Here is a 17,923-nt window from a genome sequence, read left to right as displayed (position 1 = left end):
ACAAACCGGGTGTTGTGAACGTCAATGGTGTATTGCGCTAGTAATGACGCTAAGTCTCTAGATTATTAATCGGCAGCAGTAGCAGAGGAGTTTGACGATATGCAATCAGTTGCGGCCTTTTAATGAGACCAAAAAAAAATCAATTCTGATCTTAGATTGCTTATGTAAATGCGCCTTTATACACGGATTGATTGCACGACTCCTGCACAGAGCGACGCTGCCTGTCAAGACATTTCTTAATGACAAGGGGATGTTTGTACCGTGGAATGTGAATTGGCGTCTGTGTAACGTGCCTGAGACAATTGATCATTGCTTCATCCTGTGCCGTGATGCCATGTTCTTTTGGGACATACTACAACGAACTCTTAAGAAGGACATTGAAATTACACCATACACTATTAGATTTCTGCCTGTTGACAAAAACTATGTTGTGCCTTATGATCTGTTAATGTTGATGGGACTATTCAGTCTTTGGAAAAGCCGTATGATGGACAGACATGCCAAGCCACCAAGATCGTCCAAATCTGTGTTTCGTGAACAGTGTGCTTTGGTGAGGAGTGTATATGCTGCACGCGAAGAACCTCCAAGCTGGCTGCCGTGCCTAGATGCATGTGTGTGCCTCCCTGAATTTTGATGTTTTGATGGGGATGCAGTGTTGAGTTAGGGCTATGGCGGGCTCGTATTAAGCAGCCCGGTAACTTGAGACGAGAACCAGTTTGATTGGAGTTTTCCCCCTTTTTACGGAAGTTTTTCCATGCAATAAATGGCTTACAGAAACTGCACCACAAATCTTGTCATAAATGGTGAACTGTCGCGCCGTATAGATGTACGCTCATCTGTACGCCAAGGTTGTCCATTGTCGCCGCTGTTGTTCTCACTGTTCCTTGAACCACTCTGCCAGAAAATTTTGCAGAATGAAGAAATACGCGGTTTTGGCTTCCACTCGTGTGAAGTTCGTGTGCTTGCTTACGCGGATGACGTTGCCTTTTTTGCATCGGACAGGGAAATCATTACGGCTGTACTGAAAACAACACAAGATTTTTGTGCCCAGAGTGGGAGCATGTTAAACATAGATAAGTGCATTGGTTTGTGGCATGGCGCATGGGACATGACTCCAGATGTATTTGAAAATGTTCACTGGTCCACTACACCGAGCACATATCTTGGGGTGCCTCTTGATTGCTATCGTGAAAGCGATTCGGTCTGGAGCAAGAAGGCCGGTGAAATGAGAGAGATGACATCTAAATGGCGTGGGCGCGACCTTTCAGTGTTCGCGCGTGCCACGGTATGCAATGTTTTTCTAGCAGCAAAGGTAATGTACATCTTGCAGGTGTTGTACTGTACACGGGTGAATATACAGAAGTTCCATCGCATCTTTGCAACATTTATATGGCAGTCCAGTTGGGAGAGAACCTCCCGAACGAATCTTTTTCGGCGAGTCGCCGAGGGGGGTCTCTCCCTCTCTCACTTGTTTTTAAGCCAATTGGTCATGCGCTTCATGTTTCTCCGCGAAAGAAGAAACCCTTTCCTCCAGTGTTTTGTTCAGTTTATGTTGCCAAATGCACTCCCAGACTTTGTAATCTCCTCTGCCGGAGGTGGTCGCTACAGTGTGTCCCGTTACCTCCGTGAGGTTGTCGCATCTTATCGATTCCTTGTCACCCGTTTTTCCAGAGAATATTTGACAACCGTGAAGAACAGGCAACTTAAGAAAGACTTATTACACGTCCTTTTTCCCGCTCCCTTGTATCGGTCAGCCTTTGGGGCTTCACCGGGACAAAATGTGTTAAAGAGGGTAAGAAGAATGTGGGTAACGCCTTCAGCAAAAACTTTCTTCTTTCAGCTGCACACAGGTACCTTACCTGTTAAAAGCTGGTTACATGAAAGAGACATGTACGTCCCGTGGGGCACCCATTGCCTTCTGTGTAGGAAGGAGGAAACAATTGACCATGTTTTTGTCGACTGTAATAATGCAATCTTCTTTTGGGACGTGTTGCAGCGAACCATAAAGAAAGATTTGCCGCTCACTCCGCACGGCATTAGGTTTCTGCCTGTCGAAGACGATGGAGCTCCATATGACACCATTTTTCTACTTGGCTTGCATGCTGTGTGGCGTAGTGCCATGGCATATCGCCATTGCGATCCGGGAGCCAGATCTGTGTATCAATATTTTGTTGATAGTGTCCTGAAAATTTACGATGTGTTAAAATACCGAGGTTTTGACGAAGAAATTGTATCCCTTTTCCAGAATCTATCCCAACTGAAGAAGTTGGAATGGTCGCGGGAAGGGAGGAGTGCTGTAGCCATGTAAATAGCGATGTAAATAGTCACATATGTTGTAATGCACTGTATTCCCACGCCTTTGAAGGCAATAAAGGAAAAAAAATAAAGAAGAAATGGGGCCCGTTGGTCTAGGGGTATGATTCTCGCTTTGGGTGCGAGAGGTCCCGGGTTCAAATCCCGGACGGGCCCGACTACTTTTTTTTTTCTTTGCACCTCTAGCCCGGATTCTTGGGATACTTTCGAGGCATTCACGCCTAACGCCTACACGCTCGGGCTTACGCCGGAGCTCGTCTGTGGGAGCGCTGCTGGATACGCGGGCGCTGTCGTGGCTGGCATTCACCAATCGGAGGATGCGGCTGCCGCGACTTCCGTGTCGAGACCTTGAGCTGAGTACAGCTGCCACAGGAGCTCTTTTCTTCGCGGTGTGAAATGAGCGCCAGAAGGAGTGCGTCCAGCACTAGGCACATGGAGATTCTTGTCTTAAGTTCGTAGTTTTTCAGCGCAACGCCGCAAGGCCAAAGAAGGGATGAAGAAGGACGGAAAGAAGGTCGTATACATCGCAGAGCTCTACAGCTATGAACTTCAATTTACAGTACCAACTAGCCCAACAGCTTACTCTGCTGGAGATGCGTCTCTCCATATGCTATACTACGGCTCGCGCGGAATGCTCTGAGTGCGTATAGGCGCGTGGAGCTAGGCATGGCATGTTTAGGTGGCCCTGACGTATTCCGAACGCTGATGAGTCATTGAATCCATATAATGGCCGATCCAAAGAATTTTGCCAGCATAGACGAAGTGAAATTTACCGCTCCTCATCTCCCTCTCGATGCAATATCTTCATGTAATTGTGAAATTCAACCGCTCATAGCACAGGAGCTTTATGCCGAGGTTCTCCAGTCCAACAGTGTCACACGCTGAGACATGGCCCGGATTACCTCACTTGGCATCGATCGTGTCCACTACCCGCCTCTGCTAGACGCCGCGAACAATGGGCGCAGATCGAGCGGCGCCTTCAGTATCTTCTCGCCAGAGCGCAACGACAGCAACGACAGGGCAGATTATTTTTCTAGTGGCGCTGAAATATAGAGTCCATTCCCATGAACGAGCGAGCAGCCGTCTTGTGTACTAGTTTTTGCATCCATACTGAAATTTTGGCCTCAGCTATTGAAATAGATATAGTTTTGTAGTAGCGACATTTTGTTCTAGTGAGGAGTGTTCCTTCCCTCCTTATGAACAGTCGCTTGCGCTGTTTACACCGTTGCCGCTCCGAGAGGAGGGGTCACGTTTTCTTTTCACAGATTGTCGGGCCCGTTGTTCTCAGGCATTCGCTCAGAATGACTCTGTCGCTACTGAGTGAGGCGCGCTGTATTTTAGGCCTTACTTACGCATGCAGTTTAAATATCTTTGTATTTGTGCCCTTGTACTCCTTGCTTTGTCCACATCCTTATGGTATTCCTTGTGCGATGTAACGGTTGCGCAATCTGCAAAAAAAAAATAAAGGCACCTGAATACCACAGTCCTATAAAACAAAGGCAACGCCTATGGAATTTTAACTAGCTAAAGCGGAGAGCTTCGTGAATACGAATATGACTCTCAGATGCGGAATAAAACCGAACGAGATCTTTAAACCGGTATTCTGTGTATCTTACGCAAGGACGTGTTTCTATACCGATATCCCATGTGGCCCGTAGTTCTAGGGGTATGATTCTCGCTTTGGGTGCGAGAGGTGCCGGGTTCAAATCCCGGACGGGCCCCTTACATTTGCAGTTAGGTTGCTCTGACGCAGTAATAAATGGCAGGTAGTGAAGATTTACCTTTCAAGAGAACTTAGTATCATTCATCCATCGTTGTCGTTGCCACCAGCGTCACCACAGCCACCACTTCTCACTACCTTTCATTACTACCGCTCCAGTGAAGTTGCACTATTGTCGCCAGATCGTGTTTTCAAGGCCTGATAGCCTAGGACAGAATTTGGAACGGGAGCTTCCTTTTGTCAGGATGCGCTTGCTGGAATTATCGCTTCGTAAGTGAGGATACCAAGACAGCTTTCATATTTGCCACTACCGGTATGCTGAGATGGTGCTATTTATTATGGACCCTCTTGATAATGTGAAGTATTTGTAACACGAACGTAAAATCATGGATGCTCATATCTGGCAGTAGTATACACTTGCCGTGCTGAAATCAGACAGTTCTTTTAACAGTTCAACTAGGTTACCCGCGTGCGCATTTTTGAATTTTTTTTTTAGCATCTACGCAATTAATACCCCCAAATGTTCGATAAAAGGATTAGGACCTAGCTCACTTTCGACTGCATTGCCCTCAGCACGTGAGTCACTTGGTTTATTAGAGTTTCCTTTTACCGTAAGATTAGTGATGCAGTCTAACATCTGTGTTTTTCGTCTCCAAAAACTGTTCTCGTCATCAAACAGGTTATACCAATTTTTCTTTGCGCATTGGTAATGTGGACTTGTTGAAGTGCAGTGGACAACTTTGTTATTGAGAAAAGTGCATCAATTTCCTGCTGAGGCGGGTTCTTAACCCGGGCTTTCTTAGTACAGACTGAAAACCTGGGTTGGCTGCCGAAAGTATAGTTGACTCGCGGCTAGGCTTATCGTCTGCATTGTTCTGTTATTTAATCAATAGCGTGGACATTACCGCTACTTGTTTGCTCCTGCTTTCCATGGCTCGGATAAAGCTGCACAACTTCCTAACACCAATTTCTTTCGAAAAATGAAGTAGAGTGTAGATGTGACTTTACGCGTGTCAGGTGTTTTGATACCTCTGTGCCTGTGCCGTGACGCGTCCCTCGTTTACAAGATGTTTTAAAGACATTAAACTTACATGACATTATTTGTCGAAGTTCCATGGAACTCTCCGCAACCCTTGGGATGTAGGAATACTGTTTGGGAGCTTTCTGTTTCACAAGAAGATGTTAGCAGTCCTACACTGCAAACTCAAACAAGCCCAAATAGGAGTATAAATAGCTTGTGTCCGCTTTTAAACTCCTTATTGAAAATTGTGCAATCGACTTTAAGTAGTAAAAATGAGGAAATCCTCCTTTTTTACTGCTGTCGCGAAATGGAGGAGTAAAATAAAGTATTCACATGATTTTACTACTTTTCCAAGCAGGAGTATGTCAGCTTCAATACTCCTTCAGACCCTTTATGCACTCCTTAGTGTCTGCCCGCCGCCTAGTGGCACCTGCCGGTTCGCTGCACTTGCAGGTGACGACGCCTGCTCGCTCGTCGCTGCCTGCTCGCTTCTGCTTTTGCTGCTTCAAGCCCGTTTGTCATGTTACAAGACACCGGATCGTTGCAGCCTTGCGCAGCAGTGTGCTCTGCACAGACAGTGCCTGTGAAGTCTCCAGTGTGTTCGGAGAACGCTTGGTGCGACGCTGTGTGACGCGTCGACCTCCCCGCACCCGCCAGCTTGCCGGCCGCTCTTTTTCGCGCGCTTGTCGTGACATAAGTGACTGGACATCATCGACCTTAGCAGCAACATGCTGCAATGAACGTCTCACTCAAACCAGCAATATGTGCAGAAGCAGCGGCTGGTCATTCATTGTCTACGCAGCATACAAGTGTTGGCTGCTGCCGTTTCGCCGCGCCGACATGGCGGTGTGTGTGTGACGCATCAGTTTTCTCGACACCGACGGCCCCTCGTTCTTTCGCAGTATTACAGCAAGAATACAAAAGACCGGATTATCATCGTCGTGTATAGCGGTAAGCAGTATTAAACTCTCCTTTGATGCCACAGACGCGCATGCACTTAACGCCGCTCCCTTTTCAATGTGCGAAGGCTTGCTGTGCACCCCGGGTGCACGGAGATGAAAGGCTTCATCGTCGTCCGGAGGAGCCAGCTCATACAGAGGTCATTAAGTAAGTATCTAGAAATTTGTTGTTGCATGCGGCTGAAAAAGAGTGTGGCACTGCAGTCGTGGCTGTTTACGTTAATATGTACGACTGGAAGTAGGGTCAATTCTAGGGACCAAATTTTCTCCATGCGTTCACGCCCCATGAATATGGAAAAGCTGTACAGGCAATGAGCAGGTGAAAATGCACAGCCTTGGGGTCCGGAAATTTTTGTCACGTTATTACGAACAGTGCTGAGAACAAAACATTGCCTGCCCTAATGTGTTGCTTCCTTTCCTGTGTTTTAAGAGGGCCTTGTTATACAAAGAATGCAAGCGATTTTATACTTTTCAGTCATAGCACAGGACATGGCGAAGCCTTAGCGCTCAAGGAGATTGCCTAAATTGTTACATTTTCCGAGTTAGTGGCGTCTTAACGTAGCAGCGATTTTCGGCAGCGGACATCAGGTGGCAACCATACTGAGCGTTGCTTTTCTGGATCGTTAGGCGTCTAGTTCCAAAATGTGGTATCTTGTAAGCTCTTCGCATTTGAAAAATGTGAAGTTTCCTTTTCGCGTGCAGTTTCCGAACACATTCCATTATGTGAAACTCGTGGAGGCAAGCGTTCCGGTTGTCACGCGGTTCGTGGAGGCAAGCGTTCCGGTTCCCGGGAAGGTAGCGAAAGAAAAAGAATAAAGCATACGCCAGTATACAAGATCCCCTGCTCGAGCTGGACGCAGTACATTGGCGAAACCAAGCACTTCCCCGAAAAATTGAAGCAGCACAAAGCGGATGTCAAACAAATGAATAAGGAACGAAGCGCGGGTTGACAAGACTGACTTCAAGGGAACTCTTGTGCTGGACACTGAGCCGCGCCCGCGCAGGACGCTCTTACTTGAGTCACGGCGCATTCAGCAGACGCAAGGAAATGTTACACTCTCCCTAGAAACCCTACCCCCCTCTTGCATCAACTGTCTACGAGCAGTGACCCGGCGGATGACTAATCGAAGGCTTAAGGTGGCGGTCCCACTCTGACGGTGAGCGGGAACCATTTTTGGTGATGTTTGTACGTCGACTGTACCTCGCTCGTTCGCTTCATAAATATGGTTCAGATATCTCCGAAAAGCTAGTTTTCTCTGCTTTCAAAAAATGCATTTGGTTTAACGATAGCTGCAAATTTGTTTCAACTGTAAAAGAAAACGCAAAGGTGAAAACTGGCAGTTGAGCTCAACTTGTCTCAGGAAATGCAAAATTGTGAAAAACCTCTTGCACCTAGAAAAAAATCTTTCGAGATACTTTGAGATCTGATGCTAGTGAACGTTTTTAAGCATTTAGAAGTACGTGTATAGGTTAGTTTATTAGCCACGCATGTTTGAAAAGCATATAAAACAGAACAATGTAATCCGCAATACCTTTTGGGATATGCATTGCACTGCGGCGACTTTTTGTACAGTTTGAGATCGTCTAATCGCTCTTCCATTCTGAAAATTTCATCCATCTGCCTTGTTTAGTTTAAAAGTTATTACTGATCAAATTTGGTGTTTTTTCGAAATAGTTGAAAACGGAATGCAATACTGTTCAGGTAACCAGCACGTGGCAGTTCTGAGATTTTGCGTGAAGAAACTTAATACTTCGCTCTACGCGGCTAAGCATCGCCTTTACTCTACGGCTTTTGTGGAATGTGCAATGTCTAGTTGATTTTAACTACCTTTTTTGCTCTCCTTATGAAGGGTACAAGCTCTTGAAACGTTCCGCGGCTTCTTTTTTTCTGCCAAATATACTCTTAAAATATCGGTCTCTGATTCTTTTAATCAACTTGTAACGATTACCAACAACAAAGTCCACAAAATACAAACAATAATAGCAATAACGCAGGGACATGCGATAAATGCAGACAAATGTAGTAAGTAGCGCCATGTACACCTACGCACGTGTACTAAATAATCACAGTTCAAAAAAATAACGAGTGTGGCGCTGCTAAACATTTAAAATCAGGAGGTGTTCACGAGAGGGAACGATATCTCTACGATGTTTGCACGTTTCCCTCCATTTTGCCCTCTGTAGTGTGTGTCGAACTTCCAAGCTGATTTCCGCCATATTGCTTTGCTGGATTGTTTTGTAGCGTAAAGCCACACTACGCGGGTCAGAGCCGAGTTTTGCGTGTGTGTGTGTGTGCGCGCCGCCCGTTCTGCGCATGCGCGAAAACCGCGTGACGTCACGAGAGCCGCAGGTGCGTCGCCTCCTCGCCACAGCCGGTGCGAGCTCCTCGCTGCCGGCGCCGCCGGCGTGCGCTCCTCTCCGACGCGTGACCTTTAGCCGGAGCAGCGCCTCCTCTAGGAGGCGCTGGCCGGAGCCGTGTTTACGACACTTGCGCCGCGCGCTACTGCGCATGCGCGAGGAGGGTGCGCGGAGAAAAGACGGTCGCGCTCGACATGTAAGCTCTGGTAAGCTAACGAGAGTCGAGCCCCTGCCAAACGGCGCAGAAGACTGGCAAATTTAAATTCTTCCGATCCCGAGGTTGTGGCCTGGCAATTCGCCGTCAAGCAGCGTAGGAGCAATCGAGCCAAGGCGAAACGTGCGGCCGAAACACCGGAGCACTTTACGCTACGTATATGCAGGCATAGCAGAGCTAAGCCACTGCCAATTTTTTCACCTGACGCTACGAAACGCATTCAGGGCGTCGTATTATTTTTCGAGGACAGCTTTGGCATTGGGAAAGAGACAGACTTTCGCTTCGTGCTGCCGGTTGTTCGTTGTTCCGGCTGGAGACTGAAGCCGCCACGACCGTCTGATGCCGAACATGACCCACCGAGAGCACTCAGCGCTTTTGCGCAAAAAAACGCTCTCGCGCGGACATATGCGAAAGAGGCGCCCCAGCTCCCTCCCCCATGTGGTGGCCAGTGCAGCTGAGACAATATACGGGGGCGCCACACCTACTGCTTCCTACCACACCTACCTTCTCTTTTCTCCCTGTCTTTTCACACTTATTTCTCTCCTACCTGTCAGCTCGTTATCCCTTTCCTTACTGGTGCCCCTGCTCAGGTGCTCCTAGAGACGATGGCAGATGCGGGGCAGCAAAATCTTTTCCTTTCTTTTTGTGCTATTATTATTTTGATAAACTACTACTGGCTATGCAGCTAAGGCTATGCGCAGCCTTATCCCGAACAAAGGACATTCCACTCTCGGCGACACGGGGACAACACGCTGTCTCCTTCCCTCTCTTTCGCAGACTTGGCTGCATGCACAGCCACAGAAATCGACGTGACTGGCTGGGGGGCTCTCCTGAGTTGTATGTGCCGCTTCGTTCTTCAATTGTAACCGACTATAGCGCTGAGAAGTTCCCTCTTTCGGAACTGGCACAAAGGACCGCCCCCTTCTCTTTCCAGCTGAGCCAAAAGGTGCGCGCCCCTCCTGCAGGTGGGGTAGACTAGCGCCGCAGGAAAAGGAATTCTCGGAAAATGATTACAAGCATGTTATAAGAGGTGTTTACATGACGGGTTGAGTTGAGGATCTGAGCTGAAAACCGGTTACTGGGTTCATGTAAACACCTAAAAGTCGGGTCCCGGAGTCGAGGGAGCGAGTCCAGTCAACTCCGCTGCAGGGGGTGGGTTGACTCACTCGACGCCAACAGCAGATAGCATGTAAACCGGATGGAGTCGGAGTCGGGTTAGTGGAAGGGGAGGTGATAAATGCGAATCTGTTATTCGCTTGCGCCGTAGCGCCTCCGAGGCAGCCGTGCATGCCGCAATCTTCCAGGCTGCCACTGCCCTGTCCCGCTGCACCGCTCGACGCTTGGTGCCGCTGCTGTTGAACCGGTCTCGACTCGCTAAAATCGAGTTCATGTAAACACGCAGTCGTCAAGTTGGGCTGACCTTTCTCAACTCGATCTCCTGGCTCGACCCGCCGAAGTCGGGTTCATGTAAACGAGGCTATAGTTGCCAGACAATAGATGGTGTGAAAATAGCAGCGGCTCCTTCAGTTTCCAGGTACGCGCGCGTGGACACGCACGCATAGACACCCACGCGCGCGCGCTTTTTCCACCTTTGATTCAACCCAAATCGGGGCAAATCGACGCAAGGCGAGAAAGATATACATTTCAGCACGCGATGGAAAATTCTGGAGGAAATAAGCAGCCTAATGATGTAAACTGGATGCAAGAAAGACGTACGTCTAACATAAATAAGAGCAATTAAGCAAACAAGGAAGGGGAATGAGGGGCTCGTTGTAAATATGACAGAAGCCAACAGCCACAGAAACCATGGGGTACAGGGGATTTTTTTTTTTAAATTAACCTATGTATTTTGTGGTGTTGATCAATTTAGAATATTACTGAATATGTCATCGCTTAAAGCTAATTGATTAGAAAAGCAGAAGAAAAAACAACCACATGCCGCCGGTGAGATCCGAACCCACGACCTCCGAATTACGCGTCCGGTGCTCTACCTCTGAGCTACGGCGACGGCTGTCAAACCTTCTGCTTTCGGGGGTATTTATGTTTACAAGTAACCTAACCTTGAGAGTGTTCATCAGCGCCACCCACGTTCATAAGCGGTGGACGTAGAACGTCCTGAGTTACCGCAGGTGTGACGTAGAACGTCATCAAACGGAGAGGGTGGAAGCTGTGTGAGAACCCTCTTATGCTTCCTATGGCATCAAGGCTGCTAGAATCGAGGCCCTCGCTAAGCAATTAAGCAAACAAGGAAGGGGATGAGGGGCTCGTTGTAAATATGACAGAAGCCAACAGCCACAGAAACCATGGGGTACAGGGGATTTTTTTTTAATTAACTTATGTATTTTGTGGTGTTGATCAATTTAGAATATTACTGAATATGTCATCGCTAAAGCTAATTGATTAGAAAAACAGAAGAAAAAACAACCACATGCCGCCGGTGAGATCCGAACCCACGACCTCCGAATTACGCGTCCGGTGCTCTACCTCTGAGCTACGGCGACGGCTGTCAAACCTTCTGCTTTCGGGGGTATTTATGTTTACAAGTAACCTAACCTTGAGAGTGTTCATCAGCGCCACCCACGTTCATAAGCGGTGGACGTAGAACGTCCTGAGTTACCGCAGGTGTGACGTAGAACGTCATCAAACGGAGAGGGTGGAAGCGGTGTGAGAACCCTCTTATGCTTCCTATGGCATCAAGGCTGCCAGAATCGAGGCCCTCGCTAAGCAATTAAGCAAACAAGGAAGGGGAATGAGGGGCTCGTTGTAAATATGACAGAAGCCAACAGCCACAGAAACCATGGCGTACAGGGGATTTTTTTTTAAAATTAACTTATGTATTTTGTGGTGTTGATCAATTAAGAATATTACTGAATATGTCATCGCTTAAAGCTAATTGATTAGAAAAGCAGAAGAAAAAACAACCACATGCCGCCGGTGAGATCCGAACCCACGACCTCCGAATTACGCGTCCGGTGCTCTACCTCTGAGCTACGGCGACAGCTGTCAATTAGAGCTAGACCTTTCCACAAATTGCAGCGCCGCGCCATCCCCTAGCGGATCCGCGCAAAGCATGATGGGAGAAAGGAGCGGTCGCCGCCTGCGTCGTCTGCTGTCAAGCGTGTTGCTGTGTTGTTCCGCCGTGTTCAGGCGTCGTGCGTCTTCTCGCGCGCGTTGTAAATGTTGCAGCGCACTGCTGTGGTGGTTATCTCTTAGTCTTCCTGCAATTATGTGGGGATTCTTTTTAGACATTCGACATGTCTGCAGATTAGAATCGCGGTGGCGGTCAAAGGTGCTGCGTGCCCAGCTGTAGTAACAACACGAGAAAGGACATCAACATTTCATACCACGTATTCCCCGAGGACAAGAAGCTGAAGCTAGAATGGGTGCGGAGGATAAATCGGCAAGGTTCGCAAGGGCGATTTACCCTGTGGAAGCCTTCGAAACACCACAAAACATGTGGTACGCATTTCAACACTAGCGGGCGCAAGGGATACATGGATCGTCTCTCCACGATCTTTCCACACCGAGTGTATGCGGAACGGACGCCTGCTGTGATTACGGAGAGCAATGGGCACATGCGAATCCAACTTCGGCTGGTGACCGGGGCAGAGGGCGTCGCGACTAGGTACGGCCAGGACGCCACAACCGGCAGCCTGAAGGCCGCCCGTAATGCTGCTGCATAATTTTCGTTTTTTTTTTGGGTGGGTGGGGGCTTTATGAATAAAGTTATTCACCACCACCATGGGTACATGAGCGGCGAGGGCTCTGTGTATACATGCATTGGGAGAACGCCGGTCTTTGCGTCTGCTGGTGCTCGGCTGGTGATCCGTGGCCGCGGAACGCAACATCCGACTGTGTCACGCTTACTGTGTCAACCAACTGTGTCATGTTTAGCAAATAGATCGTGTTCTGTCTAAGGGAGTGCTTGAAGATTATATATTACAGCAGTGAACATTTACCGCGTCAGCATGAAATTTACCCAGGAGTGCGCCATGAGGACAACTGTTGTTTACATCGCTGCTTACGAACAGTTAGTACTCGTTCTCATGACATAAAACGCAATCGGCGCTTTAGTTCTATTAATCAACCTGTTTTCTTTTTTACCGGCTGTAGCCGTGCTTGTTTATGCAGTGCGATAATGTGTGGGAAGCGATGATGTGATCGCACGCCTGAGAAACACTTAACAACCGCGGGCTGTTGACATCGCGCAGGACCGGCGCTTCTCGTTTTTGTCCCGGCTTCCTCCGACGTGACCAGTACTTTATTTTAAACTACTTTATCCAGAAGTATGTTTGGCGACCGTTCGCTTTAATTGAAACGGCCTAACTTGTTATCCACAAGCTAGCGACGGCGACGACTGCTGCTGGCCGTAAAGCACGGCTCGGCAGTCTGGGTCACACCGGCGTTTCACGTTCATCATATGCGTGCCCAACGATGTAAGCAATAATTAATTTCAGGTCACTATTGCCAAAGCTACACTCGGTGACCATTTTCATTCGCTAAAGCTAGTGATTCGCTCATCAAGACCGCCGCAATCACAGATAATATCCTACGGACTCGCTATAGGCCTAGTCGTCGCGGAAGGGAAGGGAGTCATCGTCGACTGAAATTAATTTGGCAGGCGCTTATCGCTGGTTACTGTTCAGGTTTGCACATGTGAAATATGGCCGTTCGTTTCGCTCATTTAGAAGCGCGAACATATTTGCACCGCCGCCTCATCACCGTGCTTTCGCTCAACCGCCGACAAGGCTGACCGTCCGCCGATCGGATTCGTCGGTGTCGTTGGCCTGAAAAACGTGTCCCACTGCAATCATATTATAGTAAACTAGATATTTCACTATAATCACATGCTGCTGTTGACCGTGATAGTGTCGTTGTCGGAGCAGTGTGACCACCGCCGTCGTCATCGTTGTACACTGAAAACGAGCTGAGGCTTTCGAATGCGCTTGGAAGGTTTCGTGTAGCACCGCGCGCGTCCGTCGAGTCCGAATGTCATTCCAGTTCTCGAATATCATTCGACTCAGATGTCATTCGAACGTTCCCATGTAGCACAGGTATAAGAAACAGCGATGGCGACGAGATGGCAGAGGAAGGCTTTCCGGTGAGCAGGCGCAGTCGGAGAGACGGACGAAAAGACGCGAGCGCGGCGCCGCGGGCGCCGCGGCGCTCCGTTTTCCCAGAGTGCTTTGCGCGGCCGCTTGGTGGCGCGGCGGAATTTGTGGAAATAGAGTTCCTGTATATGCTCCCGCAGGGAGCAGAGTTGCGCGAAGGTCCGCCATCATGTTCCAAGCTGTGCGGGAAAGCCACTTCTCGTACGTACAGGGGCTGCGTAGCTCGCTGTGTAGGGCGCTTGGGCTTTTTTTTTTCTATTTTAAATAGATTGACTTGATGGCAAGTTTCTAAACGTAACGCTGAAAAATAATCTGTGATTTGCCGAGGGTGTGCATACAGCACGGAAAAAAAAATCACCAAAGGTTAACAGCAAATCGTAATCATGATAAACTGACGAAAAAAGACTGGAAACGGCCTGCGAGTTTTTTTTTTCTTTCTGGAACCAGTAATTTCATAAGAACAAGCAGTCCCGTTCCGGATGAGACAGCGTCTGTCCCATCCTGTATTCCTGCGTGCACGTCTTAAGAACAACAAGAGTATAGCCATGAATTGCTTTTTTCACAACTAGCACCGCCGCGTGTTCTGTACGAGTTATGCGCGAAAAATACGAAAACGCATCTCTCTAGAACCACACATTAAAATAATTGTGCAACTTGTTGTAGGCAAGCAGACTAAAACAACGCCAATGCATTGAACGAGGCGAGTGTGACATAACGAAAAAATTAACACTCAATTGCTTGCCCAACACATTTCACAAAATGTACCCCGTTGCTAAATGCAGTGATAGGGCGGATCTTTAAAGGACCTTGAAAGTACTCTTACACGTAGATATTATTTAACTTTACTCATTTTGTATCGAAAAGCACAATCGTTTCACATTAGTTATTAAATTGCAATAGTTGTTGATTACTGTGGTAGGTTTTCCTGCCTGCTTCATCCTTATTGCTCGGAAAAACTAATTTAATGTTCCGCTTTGCATTTTTGTACTCCTTCTTCGTAGATTCGGCTTAGTTCGCAGTATCAAAACATTTCGCGACTCCTGGATTTTTTTAAAGCCGAGGTTATAGGCTGATTTGCTGTCTTCTAGCTGAAATCATTCGCGGCATAAAGATTTGCGACACTTGTTTACATGCGATTTTTGCCTATCCTATCGTCACATCTCTCACTTAATCCTTGTCAGATGGTTTTTAAGGGCATTTTTACTGAGAACAATACTTTATAGCATAGGCAGACAAATGGTTTAGGGGGGTTTAACTGCCCAAAGTGACTCAGGCTATGACAGGGAACAGTACATGGCCTCTAGAATTTCGGCTGCATCGAAATTCGACAGCCGCGGCCGCGATCGAACCCGCGTCATTCGGGTCAGCAGCCGAGAGCTATAACCACTAAGCCACCGCAGCGGCTGGATAGGCAAATTAAATGTTTATCCAGGTGAGACTGGCATCGAAATGTAGCAAAACTTTGCATGAAATTTGCTTCTTGAACATTCATTGTCCCTTATATTTCACCTCGAACCATCACTACAGAAGGCTCGAAGCAGCAGTAGAGTAAGCAGAGCCTGCCCTAGTGAAGGGCCAAAAAGTTGCAGATGCAGACTGTAAATTCTGTACAATTTTAATGCAGTGGTATGCTACAAATACTGCTTCGAGGGACAGGTATAGGCTCAAACTAGTATCCATAAAAGGACACTAAGTGAAAGATATAGACAAACAAGATTTTCGTTGCCTGTTCCTTATTTGATAATGTGTGTAAGTTAGAAAAAAAAAACTAGTGATTTGTTCAAGGTAAACAAATGTCGACACATGAAAAATGTTTTTACCAATGCAATTCTGATTTCGCTGTCGAAACAGGCAAATGTTGGTTGTGATGGCACTGGCAGATCTTGGAACATGTTAGAAATTTTTATTTATTTATCAATACTGTAAGCCTTTCACAGCCGCATACAGGTGAGGTTCATTCTCAAGAGCCACTTGAGGCGCCGGCGCACTTCGGCCGCCGACCTTCCACATGGCATTGCGTAAAACGCTTTGCCGTTTCCCGTGCGATTGCTGCAGTTTGGCGCACTGCACCCAGTCATACCTGACGAGTGCGTCCGTCACTGCCACTTCAGAACACCAAACCTGACGCCACAGGTGTGCACGGAAAACAAATGAATGTAGCCGACAGCGCGGGCTCACATGAGGCGTCGAGCCGACAAGGGCTCGCTCGGCGCTGCACCTGTGAAGTCAGCTTCTCCGCGGAGTGTAGAACACACGACGTCACGAAAATCATGTGACCGCCTCTCGGCGAATGGCGTTCGGAGCGGCGAGGGAAAACAGACGCGCAACTCTGCTACCTTTGGTAGCATATACAGTAACTCTATGTGGAAAGGTCTGTTGAGGGTCCAAACGGGAGAGGGGAGGGGGTCGCCCTAGGTGCCTACAGAACTATCGCTTTGTAGCCGACCCTTTTTTTTTGGCAGCGTTCCTGCACACCTCCCCCCCCCCCCCCCCTTTCTTCGTACAATGTTTAGTCTGAGTCCGCCTCGTGAATGGTATGCATCTGTACTGCATTTTTGTGAACCTTGGCAAAATTCTGTCTAAGTTGATCGGAATTTGTTGCAAGGTGCCGCCGCATGTACGACGAATATTTTCTTCTGAGGTGAACACATTCCGACACCCTGCGGTGCTAACCCTCTCAATAGCAATTCACGTCACTTGCGCAATGTCGATTCATCTCAGGGGTAAACAGAAATTGACAATTGCCCACTTCTCTCTGCCTTTTTCTTTACCAACCATAGTTTATAAGGTTGGACAGGCATCCGCCGAGTGTTGACTAAATTGTATAGCTGTCTTTGTTATAGTTTTCTTATCATAGATGTAATATCATTTGATAAAAAATATATATTTTTGAGCGCTAGAGTTGGCAGGTTACACTCTAGACCAGGAGTGTTCCGACTACTACTAATATTACTATGCATCAACAGTGACGAAGTGATTGCACGCGCAAAAGACGAGGGCAGACAGAAGGAAGGACACAAGAAAGGAACCGATTCCAACTGTAAGGTTCATTGAAAAAAAAAACAACAAACAAAAACGCTAGAAATATATACATGGGACACAAACATAAATAATTTGCTTGATATCACACCTTTCTTATTTTTGGCGTCCGCTTTCTCTTTTCGCTTACTTAGTAATTTGCGCTGTGCAATTACGTCGACAATTATCACTAAGTCTCCGAAGTTTCCACTGTATCGACGTTGTGCCTTTTGCGGTGCCGGCTGGACAGCATTATTTTTTTTTTCTTTTTCTTTGCTCCCACTAATATATGTCACGACAGATAAAACTCAAGAACGAAACGGCACATACCCTCAAAGGAGGCCCTCCAGATAGTAACATCGACGGTACAGCTTTCTGTGGCTACTCAACCAAGGGAAGGAAACGGTCCTTTGTTCCCGTGCTGGGCATCCTTATCCCGAACAAGGATCACCCCACTTCTGACGCCGTTTGGACAAAGACGGTACCCTCTTTGTCCCGGCTCTCCAACTTTTTCCCTTCATCCTTCCGGAACCATAGACCGAATAAAGGAAGCCCCGCTCGCTTTGGCTTTGGCAAGGGACAGGCAGAGAAAGAAGCATGCCGAACCACCCCAGCCAACACCTCCCCCCACGCACGACGGGGACTAGCAGCCGGGTTTGCCATGATTCGTTTGTAATTCTCTGAAGGCAGGCGCAGCAACAAAAGAAAAGCCTTCACGCAGCGCGGGTCAAGAAAGGACCGGACACATAGCTCAACATCTCAACCAAAACCAGTCTGGGGTCGCTCGGGGCCAAGACGGGTAGACACTTCCTCAGTGATGGATCAGTGTCGTAGCCTGGTGGCAGAATCTGAACTACTCGCAAGATGGCGGCAGTGGAACCGCCACCTTAAAAAACGCAAGTTGTGACTCGCTCGCAGTCACACCTGGTAAGAACCAAGAAGGTTCCGTCGTGTTTTGTTTTTCGCTTTTTTTTTTGTTGGCGTTCTTTCCTACTTAAATTCCTTTCCTAGCCAGATAGACCTGTGTAGAATGTTTTCTTTTGAATCCTGGCACCGAATGTGAGGGCAAAGCATAACAGAAGACAGGTGGCGGCGGAAGGGTGGGTGTGGTGGTAGCTTTCTATTCCTAACAGTGCCTGCTACGTTAGTCACCCTTGCCCTGCCTTTGACCTGTACACAGAATGACGACGCCCTCAAAATGCACGGCTG

General features: G+C 47.8%; 1 protein-coding gene and 1 non-coding gene across 10 annotated transcripts in view; both read left to right on the top strand.

Annotated features, from left to right (window-relative positions):
- The window catches only part of LOC149357903 (uncharacterized), a 286,652-nt gene that overhangs the window by 150,346 nt on the left and 118,383 nt on the right, over positions 1-17,923 (top strand). The window lies entirely within an intron of this gene.
- Positions 2,398-2,469, top strand: TRNAP-UGG (transfer RNA proline (anticodon UGG)). The gene has a single exon. It is a non-coding gene; the product is annotated as a tRNA-Pro (tRNA).

Source organism: Amblyomma mixtum, chromosome 3, assembly GCF_055824585.1.
Source record: "Amblyomma mixtum isolate Tamu chromosome 3, ASM5582458v1, whole genome shotgun sequence".
In the NCBI taxonomy this organism is placed as follows: domain Eukaryota; kingdom Metazoa; phylum Arthropoda; class Arachnida; order Ixodida; family Ixodidae; genus Amblyomma; species Amblyomma mixtum.
Note: the sequence above shows the minus strand (reverse complement) of the source record. Positions and strands in the feature narration are given on the sequence as shown.